Below are 19,730 nucleotides of genomic sequence, written 5' to 3' on the forward strand. Positions count from 1 at the left end.
GAAAGTGGAAAATTTATAGAGAAAATCAGGAGATGGTAACACCACATAACGGCGACATTCCCACTTATTTTACACAAGTTTCTGACCGAACTTGAACGTCTGTTCTCTGTGCTAGCGGTACGTAACGGCGACGTTTCCACTTAACTTTACACAAGTATCTGATCAAACTTGGACGTCTGTTCTCTGTGCTGAGTCTCGTCAATTGTGAAATCTTTTATTATGATTTTGGACAACCTTGTAAGAAAATCGACCAAAACTGAAAAAAAAATCCTTACTTGGAAGTAAACAATGTAGAAACCCTTAGCAACGCTTGTTTTATATTATATGCTGTGTAATAATTGTCATCGTGTGCTCTAACGTGCCAATCAGTGCGCTACGATGTGCTTCGGCACAGTGTGCAGAGTTGATAACCCCTTGAGAATTCATCTGTTGACAAATGAAAGAGAAGGCAATCTTTCGAAAACCGTGATGCGAGTTCTAATGCTTTTCTGTTGACGTGACTCATATACACCGACTCTATATGTAGCTTTTGCCAAGACGGGGTTGAGAGTGCTAAGGTTATTTGAAGGTCTGCACAGAAGCTAGAATCCAGTATAAACATGCGTTTGAATAAATTGTGCCGTTAATTTTGAGCTTTGTGCTGTAAGCAGAATGTCTGTTTGTTTTGATTTTGTAGTATGGATTTGGCCGTCGGATTAGCGAATCAAATCCCAATAGTCCGGCCATGGTTCAGTCGAATGAGCGGGGGAATATTGTAGTTCCCCTTAGAAATTTTAACAATTTTATGGCCGTTTTGGCGCTTTCATGCAGGTAACTGAAAATTTTATAACTATGTAGTCATTTATACTTATGATACTAAACACTACAATTGAGTACAAAATTTGCAAACAGCGGTATTCAAAAACTACCCATGTGTTCCACATCCATTAGATTAATTTTGAAGCCATCAACAAAGTCTACAAGTCACTCTGCAGATGTTCCAGTGAGCTGCACAACGACGATGCACGACGGCAGACCAGGCTTTAATGCATATTACATTCCGCTCTTGATTTATGGCTACCACCTGAGCGTGACTCTTATCATCGAAGCTTGTCGTCAGGTTCGATTAAATGATGCACATTTTTCATAAAACCTTATAATTTCGCTTGCTAAATATTTACGAGACCACGGGGGAAATCAAGCATGGTGGTATTTAAATTTTGGTACCCGAAGCTCAATTTGCATCATAATTTTCCTTGTTTATCGTTCGCAGCAAGTGACACCTGTCAGAGTGCTATAAAACAAAAAACCAAGTAACCTCTGGCTGGCCGAACCAATTTGCTATAATGAACGGCGCAACGATCTTGATGGGATATCGTTATAAATTTCGAAAATCACCCAAACCGTATAATTATTCACTTTGCCCCGTTTTGGGACGAAGAAAACCACGCCAACCTCGCCAATCAAAAGGCGTGAATGAAAGTTTGAAACTAGGAATTTACGGTTTCAGAAAAGAGAAGAAAAAATAAGAATTATAAAAACACACAGATTAAGGTATGGAGAATGGGATGAAAAATAAGCGCACCCTTCTCACGTCAAACCAAACAATCACACGACGAAACGAAGGCACCACAGTCAGGGGAACACGAACCCGAAAAAAAAATCGAGAAAAGATAATTGCTTGATTTATTTACGCAAGAAAAAGAAACCAAATAAGGCGTTGAAATGTTAAATACCGGTTCCATGCCAGAGGATGACTGTTAACATGCAAAATCGGACGCGCTCTCATGCAGCATTGGAGCACTGCACACGAAGAGAGAGGAAGATGCACCTTGTGCCCGATGAGTTGGAAGATTGAAAAAAAAAAAACGTGATCCTCCTGATCAGGAAGGAAGGATGCATACAGGGAGAGAGAGGAAGCGCAACATGTGTTTGGGAGATTTTCGAAGGATTTGCAAGAGCCAGGCGTCTTCGAGTCGGAAAACCCGAGAGGGACAAGTGCTATTTTGAGGATATATTTGCAGGGCTAATTTATGCCCGTAATTATGTTACGTTTTATGTTTGCACTCATTTTTCATGTTGAAACGACCGATTGGCAGCAACAGCAGCAGCAAGAAGAGCCAAGGAACGGAAGCCGAAGGCTTCGTCTGGAAGGTGCGAATTGTTTACCTTTTTTTTTCTCCTGAGTTGAAGCAAGAAGTTTGAATGAATTACAAACGAAATTCAATTTACATTTGTTCGGCAGTGTAAGCGCAGCGCTAATGATTTAATTAGCGGGGGTCCAGAAAACAATTTCCGCAATTTTCTCGCTCAGCTTGCTTTGATTGCCGTGTTGTCCTCAAAATTGCATCGCACAATACGATCCCAGTGGTTCGAGAGGTGTCCACAGGAATTCTTGTTCGACAAGTTTTTTGTTTTCTGCCATCAGGGAAGGAATCATAATCACAAAACTGATTGTCATCATCGCGCGCGCACACCAGATCTTCATTCAAACCCGTTCTGCCGGCTCGGCTCAACCTCCACCACCACCACCTCACCGAAGCTACACACAACGCTCACACAAAAGTTATGCTCAATCCAATTAGCGCTGAAAAATGTGACATTTTTATTAACAATTTCGTTCGGTGTAGAACTCGAACCCTAATGGGACTTTTCTCTGCTCTGGCGCGGGTTCATTCCCGTCTGGCGTTGAAGTTTTATTCATACCCATGTTGTTTTGTTTCGTTTTGAGTTTTAATTGGTCATATTTTTGCTCCACGGGATAGCAGTTTACAGCTGTCGGTTTTTTTTTTCGATCTTTATCTGATTTTCCAATGGGGTTTGTTTCCGTACTTATCTGCCAATTGAAATCTTGATTTTAACTAACTCGTTTGGATCGCTTGATGTGACGATTCTTCGGAAATAGTGCACTGCCATCCTTACTATCGTTTCTCTATGCTCCCGCTTATTTTCAGTCCGGTCTGACTATAGTCCCATCAGCTTCCATCTATCCGCACTCCCGTCTATGTTCCTTCCTTACTCTCATCTCTCTGAACTTCCATCTACACTTAACGTTCGCTAGCTGAGAAATGTTTACTTTTGGTTGGTTCTCCGCACAGTGTGCCTAAAACGCAGTTGGAAACACCTAGGCACACTTATTGGCACTGATTGGAACCCATGGTTAGAAATTTTTATGATCTTTGAACATACTGGCAACACTGTACTATCTGTGCGCTTGCGCAGCGCATGTGTCAAATAATTGTTGTTGACACATTCCAATTTATGGATTCGGAGAACCACAACCGCGAATTGTCAGCCCACTATAGATTTCCCAAAACTAAGAACAGATTCCCCAGCATCGACCTGCTGCTTGGTAACAGCTGCTTGCCACGGTGACTGTGGATTTGATATGTAATCAGATGCGTTTCAATATTCCTTTTGCCGAGGTCTTTGTCAAACAGCAGTCGGAGGGACTTGAGGAGATCCTCCAGTCGGGCCAGTTTGTCCAGTGCCCAGTCTTGGTTCGGATCCCACTGATTTTTGTGTGTTGTTTCTTCGCCTTCAAAACAATACTGACAGTTCAATCAGATTAACCGGGTTGCCACAAATGCCATTTATTCGCACTGGGATTGGACCAATTTTCAAAACAAATTTCCACAGTGGTGTAGTATTTTACAGCAGTTTGAAACTAAATTTATTTTTATTAGTTTCAGTTCATTTTTATAATTAATTTCACCTTTTTTTTTATCTAGTTCGTTTATTTGGAAGGCTCAATCGCGTTAGCTTTACGGAGCCGATAATTCATTGTTCACTGTGTGTAACAAAATTCACTTAATTCTATGTCTAGTAGGAGTTGGGCCGATTACTCGCGGCTTACTCGAGGTTAGAAGGGTACATTTTCGAAGGATAGGATCAGGGGAGGAGCTTGGGGTAGGGTAACGTTGTCTCATCAGAGCGTTGTCGCCAGTATGAACGGTAGTGCTGTTCTAGCTTCGTCCGGAGTTCGACCGGCTATGGTGGGTGACCAGTGGGCGACGATGAGACTCATCGAGACGGGGGGACAAGACAAACAAAAACTAATAAAGAGAGACAAAAGACAAAAGGAATTAAATTCTTATACTAGACATTTGAAGAAAAACATAAACGGAATGCATATAGCAGAGATCACGGGTTGCCAACACGTCTCTGATAGGAACATAGGGTTGTCTTCCTTGGGCCTCGAGGGTATTCAAAAGTCGCTCTCTGGCGGCGTCATTATCCGTACATTGCCAAACTGCGTGTTCGATGTCATCGTAACCGTTTCCACACTGACAGATGTTGCTGTCCACGAGGTTTATTCTATTGAGATGAGCATCTAGCGAGTAGTGGTTGGACATAAGTCTACTCAATACGCGAATGAAGACACGACTTAAGCCCAAGCCTTTAAACCACGCTCTCGAAGAAACATTAGGAATAATCGAATGTAACCACCGTCCAAGATTTCCAGTGTCCCAATCGGTTTGCCAACTCGAAAAGGTACTCTGACGCACTAAATGGTAAAATTCATCGTGTGAAATTTGCCTGTCATACAATTCGCCTTCCTGCGCGCCCACCTTTGCGAGAGAGTCCGCCTTCTCATTGCCTGGGATTGAGCAATGTGAGGGGACCCATACAAAGGTAATCATATATGATCTTTCGACCAGCACACTCATCTGCTCCCTTACCTTTGAAAGGAAATAAGATGAGTGCCTACTTGGTTTCATCGACCGAATAGCCTCAATAGAACTGAGACTATCCGTGAAGATGAAGTAATGGTCTGCGGGCATGTTGGAAATCATCCCCAATGCGAAGTTGATTGCTGCCAGCTCAGCAACAAAAACGGAACAAGGTTCCTGAAGTTTGCGGAAGGCGCTAGAGTTTTCATTGAAGACACCGAAGCCAGTGGATCCATTGAGACGGGACCCGTCTGTAAAATATCTTTTCATGCAATTGACTTGTTGGTACTTTTCAGTAAAAATACGTGGGATAATAATAGGTCGAAGTTGATCGGGAATCCCATTAGTTGCTTGTTTCATGGTCAGATCATATTCAATTGAGGAACTGCGATTGGTGAAGTGAACACGGTCTGGAGTATAACAAGGAAGACACATATCTGATGATATGTAGTGGTGGTAGATTCTCATAAATCGAGATTGTGTGTTCAGCCCAAGAATTTCTTCAAAATTTGCAATTATAAGTGTGTTCGTCACTCCGCATTTGATTAGTATTCTGAGAGAGAGCTCCCAGAAACGGTTCTGGAGGGGTGTTACTCCTGCCAGAACCTCGAGACTCATGTTATGCGTTGAGTGCATACAGCCTAGAGCAATACGCAGACAACGATATTGAATTCGTTCCAATTTTATTAGGTGACTTTTTCTTGCCGAGAGAAAGCAGAAAGAGCCGTACTCTAGAACAGAGAGAATAGTTGTTTTATAAAGCGTTATGAGGTCTCCCGGATGAGCACCCCACCATGTGCGAACGGAGAAAGTTGATCCTCTGCTGACATTTTTGCTTCAAATACGTAATATGGGCATTCCAAGTGCACTTTGAATCAAACCAGACCCCAAGGTACTTGAAAGACAATGATTGGGTAATGTTTCTGCCCAAAAGATTAAGCTGCATTTGGGCTGGGTACCGCTTTCGAGTAAACACTACCAGTTCAGTTTTCTGCGGCGAGAAATCGATCCCTAGATTCCTAGCCCAAGACGACAAGTTATCTAAGGAACTTTGCAATGGTCCTTGCAAGTCCTCGGCATGTGGACCTCTTACGGAAACCACACCGTCATCTGCAAGTTGTCTTAGCGTGCATTGTTCTGCCAAACAGTTGTCGATATCTTTGACATAAAAGTTATAAAGAAGAGGGCTGAGACATGAGCCTTGGGGTAGGCCCATGTAGCTAATTCTGGAAGTTGTCAGTTGTCCAAGGGAAAAGTTCATTTGCTTTTCTGACAACAAATTGTACAAGAAATTATTTAAAATTCCAGAAAGTCCACATCTGTGCAGATTGTCTGACAGAATTTCAATGGAAACTGAATCAAAAGCCCCCTTAATGTCCAAGAATACTGAAGCCAATTGCTCCTTGTGTGCAAAGGCCAGTTGAATATCTGTGGAAAGCAGCGCTAGACAATCGTTTGTTCCTTTGCTCTTGCGGAACCCAAACTGTGTATTTGATAGCAAGTTATTTGATTCGACCCAGTGATCGAGTCTCCGAAGGATCATTTTCTCCAACAATTTCCTAATGCACGAAAGCATAGCAATCGGACGGTATGAGTTATGGTCAGACGCTGATTTGCCAGGTTTTTTAATGGCTATTACTTTGACCTGTCTCCATTCAGGCGGTATAATGTTGTTTTCTAGCAAGGAATTGAATAAATCTAGCAAGCGTCTTTTAGCGATATCTGGGAGATTTTTCAGAAGATTGAATTTAATCATATCGCTTCCCGGTGAGGAGTTGTTCGATGAAAGAAGAGCCATAGAGAAATCCAGCATTGTGAATGGTCTATCCAGAGAGCCGCCGCTAGGAGACGCTTCTCGAAGAATATTTTGTGCTGGAACTGAGTCCGGACAGACCTTTTTAGCGAAATCGAATATCCATCGGTTGGAGTATTCTTCACTCTCATTGAAAGATGAGCGGTTACGCATGTTGCGAGCCACCCTCCACAAGGTGTTCATTGAGGTTTCTCGTGAGAGTCCCTCGACGAAATTGCGCCAATAACCGCGTTTTTTTGCTTTGATTAATTGTTTCAGCTTTGTCTCAAGCTTTGAATATTCCTCGAAGTAAGTGGAGGTTTTGTGTCTACGAAAAGCTATGAAAGCATCAGATTTTTCTAAATACAATTTTGTGCATTCTTCGTCCCAACCAGGTGTGGCTGGTCTCCTTTTAAAGGGTGCACTTGGAACTTTTCTTTTTTGTGCTTCCAGTGAGCTTTTGTAAATCAAATCGGCTAGGAATCGATATTCTTCCAATGGTGGAAGCGCATCTATTGATTCGACACCGATTGTCACCGCCGTTGCATATTTCTGCCAGTCGATGTTCTTTGTAAGATCAAATGGAACCCGAGATGGTTCTGCAGAGTGAGGGCCACACTTTATTGAAATGATGATTGGCAAATGATCGCTACCATGGGGATCATTGATAACCTTCCACTGACAATCCAATGATAGCGATCTTGAACACAAAGATAGGTCGAGTCGGCTTTCTCGAGCCGGAGGTTTTGCTATACGTGTCGCTTCACCAGTGTTCAAAATAGTCAAATTGAAATCGTCACATAAATCGTAAAAAAATATTAATTTCACCTTACATTTATTGTTTCCTGATTTTACTTCTTTCTTTACAGGTTACGTTCACCGCAGCACAATCTTTCCACGGTTCACTATGAAATATGTGTACAAACATCGTAGAACTTGAGTTGTGTGCTCTTGAATTTGCGATGTGTGATGGAAAAATGAACTCTACAAGGAAACACCTTAAAGAGACTGAATTGGTAAAGAAGCGACATCTGACAGGTCTTCTGCTCGATTGGAATTATTTTTACCTATGACTTTGACATAGTCGATTGTTTCAATTTCGACATTGACTTAGGATTGGGCTATCTTGGATCGATCTTTGGAAGAACGATCTTTTTCATCCCGATTTCCTTTTCAGATCGATTCTTTGTTCACGAAAAGATCGAAAAAAATCGATCTCTTCTTTCGAACTTTAAAAAATATATTAGTTTTTTTTAAGTGTATTTACATCGAAAAAAGGATTTACTCTCACCCCAGACTGCGTGGTAAATTTAAAGAACATAACGTCAACATCTGCATCGCTCCTTACAATTACGTCACTTTTTACGTTTCCGATATTTACGAACACAGCAACATTTGAAGGTTTGTGCAACCTCCCTCCTGTGCTCATTGCTCCTTACCGTCACGACAACATTTAATTGAATATTATAAAGGAAAGGATTTCTTGGGGTACCAACGTAAGCTAGCCGTTTTAAAATAAAAATAAAAAGATCGATTCTTTGAAACCGATTTATCAGTGGATCGATTCTAGAGTCAAATATAAGATTAATCCGTCAAGATCGATCTTTCTCTGAAAACCTACGCCGCAATATCTCACTAATAAAACGTTGTTAGTGTAGCCATGTAAAATCGATTTCTAATCTAATCTAATCTAATCTAACACAAATGCAGCCAATACGAGAAAGCATCCTTGAAAATGATTAGTTTAGATAACGCCTAATTATTTTTTCTTGTCTGCATTGATGTTTGTCAGTGATGAAAAATATTGTATTACTATCTTCGTCACACTGCAAACAGCGCATGACAAATTGGGTTCTTTAAGGGTATTGAGGTAAATGCATATTCGTAATCTGCATTAAAAATGGAACCCAAACCCGAAATTTCATCAATTTTGGTACACTGGAACAATTTCAAATAAGAACGATTACATTTGCAAAAATAACCTTATTGGCGCCCCTCGGTGTCACTTTGTATGGGAGAGAGCTGTCAGTTTGTCAGTTTAGTGTCAAACAGTGAAGTTATTGTTTTGCTTTAAATTTTGATTTAAAAATCGAGATGAAAGTGTGTGGGTTCGAAAAAAATATCTCTGTGCTCAGCATATAAAACCGATATATTTTTTTAAATTAAAGACCCCAATTCCGAATGAAGGCAGTCCTCTTTCATTTACGTCGTAAAAAAAAAACTATCTCAATGCGTTCTCTCTCTCTTAAGCTGGGTTTAGACAGGGCAAGTCAATTGATCAAGTCAGTTGAATTCAACTGACTTGAACGCAAATTGAACGTGTAAACCATGCCATTCAACTGACTTGATCAACTCACTTGAATTGAAAAAAAGTTGAACCAGGCTCAACTTTTCAAGCCAATTGAATTCAACTGAGTTGATCATTTCTCGATGAACATTTCAAATGGTCCTATCTGCTTTAATCGATTCTCTTCATCGACTTTCTCTTTCGTCAATAACTCAGCTGCAAAACCTTTCCCTGTTGTATTTGACGTTTTGGACGCTAGATAAGAACCTCCTTTATCAAACTATGTGGTAGAATTAACGCGAAATCTGTTTGCATAGCAGTGGTTATGAAAAGAGAAAGTCGATAAAGAGAATCGATCAAAGCAGATAGGACCATTTGAAATGTTCATCGAGATTTGACTTGCCTAGTCTAAACCCAGCTTTAGATCTGTCGGTTACTCGGAGAGGATAAAAAAGTGATCGTTTTGTTTTTTCCTTTAGTCACCCTCAAACAACTCCTCCTCCAGCGACTCCAACCTCACAATAACCAGATATCACTTCTTCCCCGCAACTCACTCCCCTAACAAAATCAATGCACATCGCAAAAACCCCAACAATAGATCCGTGCGGTCAAGTCACACCGGCAACAAAGAGAAGCGAGAACACACCAAGCACCTAATGGGGTGTTTACATCTGTGCGGATTGTATGTACTAGCCAACTATCACGAATTTCAGTTGCTCCTGAAATCTCATGCTGGTAGACGCTGATGCCCTGTTTACATTATGCTAGTGAGCTTTTTTGCTAGCAGCTAGCTCATTAGCGCTAGTGAAATAGCATAAGTGTAAAGACCCCATTAGCAACAGGAGGGAACAAAAGCTCAAACCTAAGAGGAAGAGGAGACAACTGGCTTATTTTTGTCTGTGACATGTTCTTCTTCTCTCGCGGGAACGACCGTGCAAAAACTATGTTGTCGACTGTCAAAATACTTGAAAATAGATTCCCTGTTGTAAAAATTCTCGCGTTTCTTTACGTTCTTCTTCTTCTTATTTCCTTTATTCAACGTCGGTCACCGACGAACATCGATTGCCATCCATTGACGGCAATCGAATGTGCAGAAAGGCAGCTTCCACACCTGCGTAGAATATCGCACCCATTCAAACACACATGGGTCGGGACCAACGGCTTTACTTCCCTTCCGAAGGAAGACGTGACCAGAGATTTTTATACCTCAGACAAATCCCACCGACCTCGGCTGAGATCGAACCCAGACCAATTGGGGTGATAAAGCAGTCACGCTCACCACTACACCACCGGCGCCGGCTTCTATACGTTCGCCCGACCAATCGGGCGCTGATTCGCTTTTGACAGAAAATTGGTTCATAAAAGTCCCCCTATTATCTCCTCTTCCGCTTAGGCACAAACCCCTCCAAATAAAATTATCGCGCCCGGGACACATAACCAATCAAATGCGAGCAACGAAAACTCCACGCCAGCACCATTAAAGAACAAATCGACATAGGTATAAAAATGAAACTCCTTTAGTTTACTTAAATCTTTGGTTTTTATTATTTAGGTAGGTTCCGATTCAACACATTGTAGTTTCATTTTTATACCTATGATCTTGACTTTTTTACCTAGGGGGTGAGTACTTAAGGGGGTTAGATTTTGATAAGTTCTTTAGTGGGAATGACACTGATCAAGACTGCACATTGTAGTCGAAATACGTATCTGTCATGGATACCAAAATTAATTAAGTGGAATTAAATGGAAGATAACCTTTTTTGCTGTTTTATTTAGCATTCCGCTAACAACCCAATTTCATTACTTCATTTCAGCATGCCTTCCTGGCCTGTCATGCTAAGACAAAAAACTCTAGCCTTACAAATGAATTCTCCTTTACATATCAGCTTTTTAACCTTTACAGCATATCCGTGGGTACGCAGCATACCCGGTTATCGAAAGATACTTCGTCTAAAAACAATAAATTTTATAGCCCCAGTTTAAATTGTTCAGTTCGAAGCAAAATCTATAAATGTCATCCTGTCTTATTTGGATAGCTTGCCGCTCAAGCCTTTTCCAGGTAAAGCCATCACTAGGGAGAATCCGACAATTGAGACAGAAATACTAATGTTAAAGTGCTCTTCAAAAGCAGTTCTGGCTTCGTCCAGTTAAAGCAACGGACGTTTTCTGTATAGATCCACTAGCCACAGCCGTTGTTCATAATTGAATTTCCGCGCAATAGCATCATGCTGTATCCGGTCCAAAGTTCCGCTTCGTTCGTAAGTTTGAATCCAGTTCAACATCGTTGTCTTGCCGTAAATAAAAGACAGTTGAGCTCTGTTCAATCCAAGAAAGTAATGCCCATACAAGGCATGATACATAGTATTATCAACCGGTGGAAACTAATGATTTAAAATTGGCTCACTACTTGACTAGCCTATTGGTCCCAAGCAAATCGATTAACGTGCCCTATTCTAGTTTAAATTCCAGTACTACACTATGTTTGTTTTGATTCGCTATGAAAGTTTGACAGATAAAATGAGGGGTTCGCGGATTTTCATATGTTTCGAGGGGTGCATCGATTAGCTTGGGACCGAAGAGAGTACCAGAGTTGAGCCAAGAAGTTGAGCTCGTTTCTTCAGGACCTTCTGGTCTTAGAGTTACCTCTATGGTATTATCCGATGCTCTTCGACATTTTACAGTATTAATTATATCAGCCATTCTGTAATGAATTGTATTCATATTCTAAATTTAGTCAAATGCAATGCCAGATTAAATTCTTACTCGATATGAGAACGGCCATGGGCAGTTGCGGTGATTCAATACCAAACGAACGAAAATTATATACCTACTATCAATAATAAAATAATTGAGAAACAGGAATATGAAATATTAACATTCGTTTTTATATTTATTTGGATGATTTTTTCTTTTATTTGTTGACAATTTCAAGATGACAGTATTTATTTTGACAACCAGATGTGTGCCAAGGGGTGAGACAAGTTTACTCTGAGTTTCTTTTTTGCAGCGAGTAACTCGCGAGTAACTAAATGTACCTCAATATTTTCTCTGCCTACTCCGTTTACTCCTTTTAAGCATATACGTCTCATATTAGACGTCAGTTTTGATAGTAAATAAAGGAATCCCAAGTGTATTCTGAGCCTTTCGAATAACTGGAATATTATGGAAGAACCTGTGCCGGTGCCTGCTTACTACCAATAACAACCTACACTTCCAACCAGCTTTAAGGGTTGTGCTTTCTCTTCAGCAACCAGTCCCAGTCGTCACTCCGAAAGGATCATCTCTGATCAAAAAAGCTCTCCAATATTCTTCTAAACACCTGAAATTCCACCTATAATGCAGCGATCCCATCATCTTAGGTTTCTCCAGTCGTAACAGCTGTCCTATTGGAAAAGGCATCACCAGTCAATGTGGTAATAACTAACTTCGATCCCCTTTCGACTATCATTCCCGTTTGCACCATGGCAAACATAGAGTACCCTAGCAGCACACTTCGATCGAAATAAGCCGCTGCAACTTGATTGTGACTGGAATAAGTGGCACACAAGTAACCACAATTGTTCAGCGACATGTGTGCTGCTAGGGTAGTGAGTAATATTTCAACCATGGCCCCTCCAACGGCACCCACCGCCACAGTTTTCGGTATAGAAAATATCTTCCGGTGGGGCAACAACCGATTTACACCCAATTCCAGCTCCGAAGGCAACGCAACAAACCATTACCCCGTGGAATGTTCAGCCAGAGCATCAATGCAGCCGCTGCCACTGCCGAAGCCGAAGAGGAGGATGACGATGAAGTAGCTGCTGTTTCCGGTGAGTGCGATCCTCGTTTGAACTTCATACCCATTAACGATCTACCGGACGAAACCGAAGTGAAAACCCGTCAGGAAGACGAAGCACAAATCAAGTTGACAGATTCTCTTCATCGACTTTCTCCTGGAGACTTCGGTCGACGGCCGCAGCAAAATCTCGGTGGTGTATAGCAAAAACGGGCCCGAATCACGACCATCCGTAAGGCCCAGCAAAAGCACCAAAATCGAGGATGGATGTCCCCCGTCAGTAGAACGGCGCCGTGGTATTTCAAAGCTCGGTTCGCAGTTCCATCCAACGGCAGTTTGTCAAGCGATGGGACGGGATTGCTTCGACGAGTATCGATTTTGAGTATTTGGTCAGGCAGATCGGGTTTTTCTACCAGATCAACCAGATAAGCATTCGACCGTCGTAAGTGTAGGGTTGCAGCAGGTTCCTTTCAGGTTCACGGTTGGTAAGGGTCAAACGAAGGTTATTAAACTGAGATGATTTAAATATCTCCGAGTTCCGCTTTTATAGTTGTTTCATTTGACAGCAACCTTTTGGCTTCGCATGAAGGTGCACCTTCAAATGTTGCTGTGATGCGAAAAGTGAGAAAGCAAATGAAAGCGATCTTGCTCACTGAGCAATGTGAGTTACTCGAGGTGCCTCAAAGCAATTTTGAAATTGCTCATGATTAGGAGCTGTCTTGCCCCTTGATGTGTGCAAATTTTGTTTTAACGTTTCTGAATAAAAGACAGAAAGTCTAATACCCTGGACAGACTATGGCTTATATCATGTAATATAGGCTGTCTTGCAATGAGCACTCATACATGTAGTTTTCACTGGAAATCCTATGTATGAGTGCTCATGATATAAGCCATAGTCTGTCCAGGGTATAAGCAACAATCAATACGAAACTAACGATTTTAAATTGGCTCACTACTTGACTAGCCTATTGGTCGCAAGCAAACGATTAACGTATCCCATTCTAGTCGAAATTCTAGTACTACGCAATGTTTGCTTTGATTCGCTATGAAAGTTTGACAGATAAAATGAGGGGTTATTGGTTTTTTCTATGTTTCGAGGGGTGAATCGATTAGCTTGGGACCGAAGAGAGTACCAGAGCTGAGCCAAAAAGATGAGCACGTTATTTCGGGACCTTCTTGTCTTAGAGTTACCTCTATGGTATAAGTAGCAATGAAATCGACAATATATTGACATGAAATTTCCTCCTCATATTGGAAAACCTATCTGACACTTGCTAATCCGATGACTCGATAATCTGAATCCGGAAAATGTTGGATTAAAAAGTATAAACACGCATTTGCATACATTGTGCTTTAATTTTTCAGATTTGTGCTGTAGTAGTATGGGTTTAACAGTCGGATTAGCGAGTGAAATCCCGATATTCCGGCTATGATTTCGAGAATACTGTAATAGATGTCTTAAAAATATATATAGGGGAAATGTTGGCTTCGGCAATACCTTAACCTATTATCGTCAGGGGGGTAAACAAAGTCCTAGAGCACTTAAATTTGGCCAATGGATGCTCTCGAACACAATGTATCCACATACCAAAATTGAGCCCTCAAGGACGTTGTTTACCCCCTGACGATAATAGGTTAAGGTATTGCCGAAGCAAACATTTCCCCTACCTAGTTTATGCACTATTGGAACTCATTTTTCAAAATTTGGGTCTCATGACCAAAGCAGCATAATAATTCATGTTTCTGTAACTCAAGCAAATAAATTATGAAGCTTTGTAAATGTGGGCTCAGGCTTCAACTAAACAATATGTTGCAAGAATCTCGAGCTTGAACAAACATTTTTTTTGCTGAGTTATGGGGGGCTACGCTTTGGGCTACACCCATGGGTGACGATTTCAAAATTGTTTGATCAACACCCTTTCAATCTATTTCAACGTGGATTATACACTCGAGTGCCCTGAGGGCGCCATCATGCTAATTACCGACACAAATTGATATGTTCTTAACAAACGAGAACCGAAGGAACTGGATCATCACGATCATCCACCTGTTCCTGGGCACCTTTCCTCTTTTACCACGCCACGCATACTGAGTTCAGGCTTCCGAACCTAATGAGTGATGATTAATCGATAGAGAAGTTGATGAGCATGGACTACTGTGATCGGCCCTCTATTTCCCCCCGCTTGCACCAAAACTAAGAAGATTAATTATAGCTGCAAACTTGACCTCAAATGCTTTCTCGAGTGCAATCCAACCCAGACGCGAGCAGTGAGCATGTCAACGGCCGGAACGACTTGCGCTCAGGCTCAGACGACCACGACGACGACGACGATATCCTCCTTTACCGAATGAATAATTCCCAGGTGATTTAGATAACTCGCAACATGGAATGACCATTTAAATGTTTGGTTATCGCAGTCCAGTTCCTTTCTGCGCACTTGAAGGATCGATGCACCCGACAGCCAGCCAACCAGCCAGCCAGTCTGAGCAGATATCCACACTTCCTAGACTCTTGCTGGCAGCAGCGCACTGGAACAGCAACAACAACAACAACAACAACAACAACGGTCGAAAGCCCAATAAAATTTATTACTTATAGTATAATTAATGCGATTAAAAGCACCCAAGAAGAGTTTCCCAATTTTTGCGCACGCGGGAGTGCCTATATGCGAGAGTGAGGTTCTTCTGGCCGGAACAAATGCATTTTGGATGTTTTCTGTAGCGAGGCCCGATGACGACGACGACGACGATGCACTTTATTTGCCGATAGCATGCGAAGCGCTTTTAATCAAATTTATTCAGCTTTTTTGTTGCCTTGTTTGAATGTGGGGCTTTTAAATGCCTCCGACCTGGGACAGCACAGCGGGGAAGGGTGGTAAACTGCAGGGTGATTAATTATGCCGTTGATAAAAACATACTGCAGTCAATTAAAGCGTTTCGGAGTGCGGCCGGTACCGTGGCGCTAATTAATTTGGTCGAGTGAATTTGGCGAGTGCGATTTTAAGAATTAAGAGCGACTAACTTACAGTTTTCCTAGATTAATATTTTTATTCATTTAATATTGTATTTTAATAGGCCTTTTTAATGCACCACCAACGTGAAGTGCACCACGCGGGTTAGAGAGGAAACGTCAACCAAACCGTTAGTTTACATCAGAATAAGGATTTTTCTCAACGTAAATTACAGCATTTTTCATTATTTCATTTTTACCTAAACTATAGGCTCTTTTGATGCACCATCAATGTAGAGTGCTCTAGGAGATATTGAAAGGAAATGTCATCCAATCCATTTGTTTACAACATAATGACGATTTTCCAATCTCTAAATAATATGTTTTATTGCACATCTTGCAAATTGCCATCGGTAGTGGTTTTATTTTTCGATCTGAACGGATTTACAGCTCAAATAGACACACATTAAAAATCCGGAAGATCATAACCGCTGAGTCTATTTTATCAATCTTCATTTTTCTAATCAAAAGTATATGGAAGCATCAGTCATATCATTGCAAAATCGATACCGAAAACCAAATATTCAACGTGGACATCAACTTCCAGCACCTGTGGTGAATAAATTAATCAGGAAAGGCACAGAGAGCAGACGTTGAGGCTCGAACAAAATTTCTCTAAAAACTTGTGTAGTAGAAAATTTGTAGAGGAAATCAGGAGATGCTAGCGCCACATAACGGCGATGTTCCCACTTATCTTTACACTAGTTTCTGACCGGAGTTGGACGTCTGTTCTCTGTGGGAAAGGTGAACATATTTTCCTCTTCCTATAGGCTTTTTTCATACACCATCAATGTAGAGTGCGCTAGCCGATTTTGAGAGGCAATGTCATCCAATCTGTTTGTTTACATCATAATGACGATTTTCAAAACTCAGAATAATGTACATTTTGTTGCACAACTTGCAAATTTCCATCGGAAAAGTTCTTATTTTTTCATTATCTACAGATCTGAACCAACAAACGATTAACGTATCCCATTCTAGTCGAAATTCTAGTACTACGCAATGTTTGTTTTGATTCGCTATGAAAGTTTGACAGGTAAAATGAGGGGTTATTGGTTTTTCCTATGTTTCGAGGGGTGAATCGATTAGCTTGGGACCGAAGAGAGTACCAGAGCTGAGCCAAAAAGTTGAGCACATTTCTTCGGGACCTTCTGGTCTTAGAGTTACCTCTATGGTACAAGAGCTGAGCCAAAAAGTTGAGCACGTTATTTCGGGACCTTCTAGTCTTAGAGTTACCTCTATGTCTGAACTGATTTACAGCTGAAATATTCACACATTAAAAATCCGGAAGATCATAACCGCTGGGACAATTTAATAAATCTTAATTTTTCTTATCAAAAATATATGGAAGCACCAGTCGGATCACTGCAAATCCGATACAGAAAACGAATTATACCTCGTGGATGATGATTTCAAGCACCTGCGGTGGATAAATTAATCAGGAAAGGTGAAAATATTTTCCTCTTCCTATTGGCAAATCAAAGTTGGCACTCGTGGAGAATAGAAGAACTATGAGAGTGATGATGGTTTCAAAATTTTCCACGGGGAGGTATACGAGTGCAATCTTAAAATGCTTTTATTTTGCAAATGGAGCATTTTATTTAAATCTGGTTGATGCTATTTTAGTAGAAAACTTTAAGACTACTCAATAGACAAATAATACAGAAAAATTAATTTCTTTTCAGATTTTTAGGTGTACACATAGATTCGAGCTTTTCTACCACTGTAGCAGCAACAAGATTTAAATAAAATGTTCCATTTGCAAAATAAAAGCATTTTAAGATTGCACTCGTATACCTCCCCGTGGAAAATGTTGAAACCATCATCACTCTCATAGTTCTTCTATTCTCCACGAGTGCCAACTTTGATTTGCCAATTCTAATTTTACATTTTTCTCAACAAAAATATTCATGAACACCAGCAAGATGCTTGCAAAAACGATACAGAATTAAATTTTTCGACTGTAGATCAAGTTTTGTAGCACCTCGGATGAATCAATTTATCAGGAAAAGTGAAAAAGTGTTCCGCTTCCTATGTCTCACGGCAAAAAATTCTGCTCACACTTTTTTCGAGGTTCTGCTATTCATCACCAGAGGTTGAATCGATCGCTTAGTTTCTATTGAAAAGGCGTATTGGATTCTCCTAATAGCACAAAGAACAGACGTCCAACTTCCACCAGAAATTTGTGTAAAGATAAGTGGGAATGTCGCCGTTACGTGGCGCTAGCACCTCCTGATTTCCTCTATGATTTTTCCACTTTCGACCAATTTGGCGCTAGTATCGATAAATTTTCGGTTGAAAATTACCACTCGGCACTACCGGCACTTAGTGTCTAGTGTAAGTCGGCGTTGGTGGTGCTTCAGTCGAATAGGAATCTTTACACAAGTTTTTACAGAAATTTAGTTCGAACCCCAACGTGCTAATAGGCACATAAGAAATCCGAAAGATCATAACCACTAAAACACTATTCTAATTTTTCATTTTATTTAACAAAAATATTCCTGAACACCAGCAGGATCCTTTCAAAAACGATACAGAATTAGCACAGAGAACAGACGTCCAAGCTCGGTCAGAAACTTGTGTAAAGTCATGTTGTCAAAGAGGGTTTTTAAGTAGGGAAGTCGCCGTTAGTGGCGCTTATGTCAAATAGGAATCTTTACACAAGTTTTTACAGAAATTTAGTTCGAGCCTCAACGTCTGTTCTCTGTGGAATTAGCGAATCAAAGCAAAGCCAAAACTGGTTATGCGAGAGTTTTTAGTTCTGCAATTACAAAAATGATGATGTACTGCAAAAAAATCATGCAATTTGACAGATATCAAAATGTCATTACCATTTTCACCCACTCGCCATCGGTGAGTCAATCGTCATTTTGATTCTTCAATTAAATTTTTCAACTGTAGATCAAATTTTGGAGCATCTCAGATGAATCTATTAATGAGGGAAAGTTAAAAAGTGTTCCACTTCCTATGTCTCACCACAGAGAACAGACATGGAGGCTCGAACAAAATTTCTCTAAAAACTTGTGTAAAGATTCCTATTCGACTTAAGTGCCACTAACGGCGACTTCCCCACTTAAAACCCCTCTTTGACAAAATGATGGCGCTGGCGTTGCACAAATTACACTACACACTAAGTGCTAGTAGCGCCAAGTGGCAATTTTCAACAGAAAATTTATCGATACTAGCGCCAAATTGGTGGAAAGTGATAAATTTATAGAGGAAATCAGGAGATGCTAGCGGTACGTAACGGCGACGTTTCCACTTAACTTTACACAACTTTCTGTACGAACTTGGACGTCTGTTCTCTGTGGTCTCACGGTAACAAATTCTGCTCACAACACTCTTTTCGACGTTCTCCTATTCATCACAAGAGGTTGAATTGATCGCCAAGTTTCTATTAAAAAGGCGTATTTAAACATAAATATTTTAGTTTTAAACATGCTTTCAATTTACTTTGAATAATTCATATGTTTAAAGTATAAACATTTATATTTTTTATTTAAATGAACAAAATTCGTATCCATGTAGAGTAACTACTTTTGAGGCTTCTGAGGCTGTGTTCCATTTGGTGAATTTTAACTTAAATTTGACAGATGGAAAATTTTCAAATAAACCTGCTATTCCAGCAGACTAATTTGTTAATAGGGGATCAGACGGACCCTCCTACAATGCCTTCGATCCCTGGTCTAGCCACGGGGACCATTGAAGGTGGGCTCTCAAGGCCTCTTTTGATTGCTCCCGGCAAGCTCGAGCTTGAGGCACTTTTGCGCTCAGGGTCGGCTTTTATCAAGGGAATCTGCTTAACAAGAGTCCAGTCACCAGATAAAAGCTACACAACGCAAACTAAAGTTAAACACATTTTTATTCTGACTTACAGCAATGGTATGTGTGTGTGTGGGTATGATGGGCCGGCCGGCTACTGCTGCGGATAGCATGATGGGACGTCGTAGGTTCGCGATCGGTTGTTGGTCATGCGGACCGAAAAGCACCTGATCGGCTGCGTTCGTTGATCTGCTGGCTGGATACGACGGCGTCGGTACCCCTGGCCTAACCTCTGTGGACGGAGGCCACGTGGGCTGTGGGTCTATTCGTGAACCTGCGATCACAATGGACCTTTGGCTGGTCGAGGCACCGACAAACCGACATGAATGACCATAGCAAAAACAATAACATTTATGACCAAAGCACACTACTGACATCTGGCTCCGTGT

The sequence above is a fragment of the Ochlerotatus camptorhynchus genome, unplaced genomic scaffold (genome assembly GCF_037179485.1).
Source record: "Ochlerotatus camptorhynchus isolate MF236.1 unplaced genomic scaffold, CSIRO-AGI_Acam_v1.1 ptg000158l, whole genome shotgun sequence".
NCBI classification, from domain to species: Eukaryota; Metazoa; Arthropoda; class Insecta; order Diptera; family Culicidae; genus Ochlerotatus; species Ochlerotatus camptorhynchus.